The 5333-nt window shown below is 29.2% G+C and overlaps 1 long non-coding RNA gene across 5 annotated transcripts; it reads right to left on the bottom strand.

Moving 5' to 3' along the window:
- Positions 1-1093: 1093 nt before the first annotated feature.
- On the bottom strand, positions 1094-4597 carry LOC120255271. Of its 5 annotated transcripts, none has more exons than XR_005534944.1 (5): positions 4457-4597; positions 4025-4099; positions 3785-3880; positions 2387-2576; positions 1094-1293 (listed from the first exon to the last, which is right to left on the bottom strand). It is a non-coding gene; the product is annotated as an uncharacterized LOC120255271 (long non-coding RNA). The 5 variants fall into 5 exon arrangements; XR_005534948.1 differs by having other exon boundaries at positions 3802-3880; XR_005534946.1 differs by lacking the exon at positions 1094-1293 and adding an exon at positions 1319-1345.
- Positions 4598-5333: the final 736 nt, after the last annotated feature.

Below are 5333 nucleotides of genomic sequence, written 5' to 3'. Positions count from 1 at the left end.
TTATAGTTGACAGTTGGGAATTGATTTTAATGGAGACTTGATGTTGTTCCATTATTTATTTTTCCTTTATTAAATATTCCATTGTATTTTTTTTTCAGGATTGTGTGCAATGAAGAAACTTCAATTACTTGATCTTAGTCATAACAACACTACAAGAAATCCAGGAATAGGCAACGGATTTTTCCGTCGCTAAGAACTACATTTCGTTGCTATAAATATTTAGCAACGGAATTAGCAACGGAATCATTCCGACGGCTATTCCCAAGTCGCTATTCAAATTCCATCGGTATGATAAAAATTCCGTTGTTATTTCTTATATTGTTCCGACGGATAATTCCGTTAGCCAAACACAAGAACTCCGTCGTTATTATAATAATAAAAATATTCATTCTTTTTATGGTTCACAAAAAATTCCGTTTACTATATTTCCGTCGCTAGTGTTGCCTAGCAAACGGACTATTCGAGTTACAATTATTAGTTATAGCTACGGAAAGTTTTTAGTTTAGCAACAATATTTTTCTTATTTTAGGAAGGGAATATCCGTCGCTATTATCTTATTTCTAATGAAATCCGTTGCTATGCCCTCATTAACTACAAAATTCATTATATTTTCGTTGCAATTGTTTTTGTAGCAACGGAATTTTGGTTGTTATTTTCTTATTAGCAACGGAATTTCTTTTTGTTCCGTTGCTATTTCCCTTGTAGCAACGGAATTTTGGTGGTTGTTTTTCTTATTAGCAACGGAGTTTTTTTTTCCATTGTTAATTTTCTTGTAGCAACGGAATTACAGTTGTTTTTTCTTAGCAACGGATTTTTTTTCCGTTGCTAGTTTTTTGTAGCAACGGAATTTTGGTTGTTGTTTTCTTAAACAATTGCAATATATGTATTAGCAACAGAATTTCTGATGCTATTTTTCTATTTCCAACGGAATTTCCATTATCATTTGTTATTTTGCAACGGAATATCCGTCGCTATTCTTTGTTATTGATTATCATAGCTATTAGCTACTAAATTTGTTTTTCACACAACCTGCACAATTTATTACACAAATAAAAAAATTACCCATACAAATACGAATAATACAAATGATTCATAAAAAAATTATCTCATCAAGCATCCACAATCCATCATTTGAATCATACCGAAAATACAATTAATCCATACAAATGATCCAACATTCAATTCATACCAAAAATACAAATTAACATATGCAAATGGAAAATAGAAGATGTCTTCAGTGAACCCTTCTCCTATAGATGAGAAAATAGAAGATGTCTTCAGTGAACCCTTCTCCTATAGATGAGAAAAGAGAAGATGTCTTCAGTGAACCCTTCTTGACTCCCAACTAAACAAAAATAATGTGCAAATGGAAAACTCCATATATAAAATAAATAATTTATAATAAAAAAAACATTCTAATGAAAATTGACCCTATTTCAATTAAAAATTGACTTTCTTTTTAATTATTTTTTTAACCTGATAGGTGCACTGTTCACTGACCTTTAAAAATGTGATTATTTTTTTAATCTGATTTTTAATTGATTTTTTAATTATTTTTAATCTGATTATTTTTAATCAGACCTGAATTCTATTTATGTATGAAGGAGGAAAGTTATAAATAAAGGGTATTGTCCTACATGGGTTCAATCACAAAAGCAGGGGGAGATGTTTCTGGTCACAACTTGTGTGTACTCTTTTTTTATTGATTAGAGACATGAAAAAATGGCTAGTAGTTACATAGTAAGTGCGTTGTTTTTTCAACTTGGTTGGAAACATATATGAAATGCTACATGGTAGTAAGACTCTTTTTATGAGGGTTCTTGAAAGCTAGTACTTTTTGTCACAATGTATTTATGCTCCTCCAAAATATCTACGTTTTACGGTACTTTGGTGACAGAGGCCTAGTAGCTAGAGTAAATGAGTTGTTCTTCTACATGAATAGAAAGACCAGTCTCATGTGTGAAGTTTGACGTTTACTCTTATTTGAGGAATTACCATTGATGATCTTCTCTGAGCACTTGGTCTTTATATTTCTTGCTTTATATATTACAGTTGAGCATCTCTTTTCAGTCTATATATTACAAATTATAATCATGCATGTGCTTATTTAATGTTCATCAAGTCATCTCTGCCTCCAGCCTTCTTCCTCCATGATTAAGGGTTTGTATTAAAAATTATATCTTAATCTCTTTTTTCAAAGGGCCTGTAGATAATATGGTCATCAGATCTAGTGTATTAAAGTATGCGTGTGGTGTTTGTCTGCTTTATAGGATTCTGTTAGTTTGGCATGTCTCTTGCTACCATTCATTTTAATCATAGTGTTTTAGTGTGCAAATCCTTGACTAATAAATGCTATGTTTCATTGAAATCAAGCCGAGCATGATACCATATGTAGCTTTCATCACCCATAATGTAGTGTAAACTCGAAGCAAAGTTTCCGGTATGATTTCCGTCATGCAAAGTCTTTTCTGCAGGAATTTTGTAGCAGAAAAGTGGCCCATCCATTTTGATAGTAATGTCAGCCAGGTATGTTCCCTTTCACCTTTTTACCTTTTGTGTTACTTCATATAAGTTTTCTGATTAGCAAAATATAAATAATGGACCATTCAGATCATGGGTTGATAAACACACACATGAGGATAAGGACATCCTATCTTAACGACAACCTATAATAGTTATTGTCCATTCATATTTAACACTATTTAACACTTCTAATAGTTACAATTAATTTACAAGTATTCTTATCATGCATGGACATTGAAATAATTATTAAGAGATTTGCAATGTTTTCATACCACTAAATATCACTTTATATATTGAATAACTTGCAAAAAAATACAAACTATGCTCAAATTTGAAGACTATTTCAAGTGCCAATAAATATTTTGAAAGAAAAGATAGTGTAAAGATCTTGTGGGTTAATCACTACATTTAAACAAAACTCATTATTATGATAGAGTGCAAGTATGAAAATTGCAAAATGATAAATTTAACATATGCAATCATAATAATGCTTATAACTTATTATGATCACATCTCTTGATCAGAAATAACATTAACATGATATTCAACTTCAACAAATATATAATATTTCTCAAAATCTGAATCTAATACTATCAGTATTGAACAATATACTACTCACTTCTCAAAACCAACCAAGAGCTAAACTTGAATTATGTTTATTAAAGTATTTGATTAACATCAAAATTAATTAACTTGTTCCTCAGACTCTTTATGTTGTAATGTGCTCAAATGAAGGTATTACATACCATCGAATAAGTTTATATGCTTCAAGTTTATATCTCAAAAGACAGATTTAAACGGAATTGAAGGACAGTATCTAATAGTGCTGAATATACTAAATACACACAGAGAGATGTAAACTAGTTGTAATGGACCAAAACCATTGAATGCAAATAGTTATAAACCCTAAGATCAATGATTTACATGCATCTCATAGTCAAGAAGTGGTTATGCAATGAACCCAGTCTAGACAAGAACCACTTGAAAAGTCAATCAAACACCATAACTTGAACATCAAACATAAAACATGGATAAAAAAAAACCATCTAAGTTCAATAAACAAAAAAACATAATGAAGCTATTCATTCTTATATAAATAAAAAATAGCTACTCATTCAGCATTGTCAGCTCTCATAAAAACTCAGAAACAATAAAAAGTTTAACCAAGTGAAACGGCTCCAAATTCACCATCATGCTCAAAATATCATTCTTTGATCACTAAGAATGAAGCATTGTGTCCTTATCAATTAACATTGCATACCAGTAAACTAATAATACCAGTAAACTTTTCCTTCACAGCCTTTGATTCCACACACATTATATCAGCTGAAGCCATTCTAGCCATAACTTTTGTAACCTAAAATCAAAGAACAACAAGCTATCAACAATAAACATAAAAATAAATAAAAACATAAATTAAAGAAGAAGAACAGTGAATCAATCATTCAAGAGAGAAAAAAAGAAAAAAGAAAGAAAAATCACTACAATTAAGAAAGCATACCCGAACAACGACGATTGATCCAGGTTCAGGAACAGGGCCATGAGATCGATGACCAACAACATCAACAATGGATCTCTAATAACCAACAAAAAAAAAAAAGAGAATTTAGCGAAAAATAGTTAAACAAAGACCAAAGAATCAGAAAGAAGTAATTAAGATGATGAACATCCAAGGAAGTTGTAGATCGGCACTGCGATTAGGATTAGGGTTGGGAGAGGAAGTTGTTTACGATTAGGATCAAATCTACAAATCTTAATTCCATAAATCCAACTGATCCAAAACAAGATAACAAAAAAAAATTAAAGAAAAAAAAATAAAACAAGACCTACAACACCGATTCATCGTATACCACATCAGATCTAGGGTATTAAACAATAACAAAGAGATTGAAGTTGGATCAAGGTGAAAGGAAATGGAGATAGAAGCAATTACCGTGAATCCGTAGCGGACGAGAAGCTGAGAGACTGAGAAGGGAAGCTCGTGGATCTCACACCGAAGCGGACGAGAAGAGAAGAGAAGAGAAGAGCACGGAGAAGGGAAGCTCAACTATTTCCAGTTCTAGCTATTAAAAAGATGTTAATTTTAAGTTTTTTTTTTTAAAAAAAATTTTAATTAAGAAAATAATTTCAAATTTTAATTAAAAAAAGAAATTTTAATTAAGTAAATAATTTCAAATTTTATTAATTATTGTTTGATTAGAAATTAATTTCAAATAACTTTTAATTACATTCGGTACTTAAAATTTTTTAAGTAATTTATAATAAGTAATTATTATTTATAAAATAATGAAAACATAAACATTTATTTTATTATTATTAATTAATATTTAATTAAAAATTAATTTCATTCTGTACTTAAATTTTAATGTTTGTTTGTTATGATAATGTAAAAGTAATTTTGAGATTTACTTTTTAGCTTTTAATCCATGAAAATATATTTTCATTGAGATTTTATATAAATGAATACGAAAGGTAGTATGAGAATAATGGTGATGATAATAATGATAATAAATATTTTAATAAATATTATAATTAGTTTATTGTTTAAGCCACAGAGAAAATTTATTACTATGCAAAGATATTTGAAATTAACTTAAAATTGATATATTCCTAGGATTGTGCTTATTATATGAAAGCATATAATTTCACTTCTAAGTAATTAAGTAAGTTATGAGCCATGAAAATGCCTTTATTTTCAATAAATTTTTTAATATATATATATATATAAATTGGAAAATTACACTGAAGATAAACTGAAGATACATCTTCCGAGTTTTCTTTGGGAGATAAATTATTTAAAATTTGTAACT

Source organism: Dioscorea cayenensis, unplaced genomic scaffold (assembly GCF_009730915.1).
Source record: "Dioscorea cayenensis subsp. rotundata cultivar TDr96_F1 unplaced genomic scaffold, TDr96_F1_v2_PseudoChromosome.rev07_lg8_w22 25.fasta BLBR01000916.1, whole genome shotgun sequence".
In the NCBI taxonomy this organism is placed as follows: domain Eukaryota; kingdom Viridiplantae; phylum Streptophyta; class Magnoliopsida; order Dioscoreales; family Dioscoreaceae; genus Dioscorea; species Dioscorea cayenensis.
The sequence above is the reverse complement of the archived record's forward strand: the minus strand, read 5'-3'. Positions and strand labels throughout refer to the sequence as shown.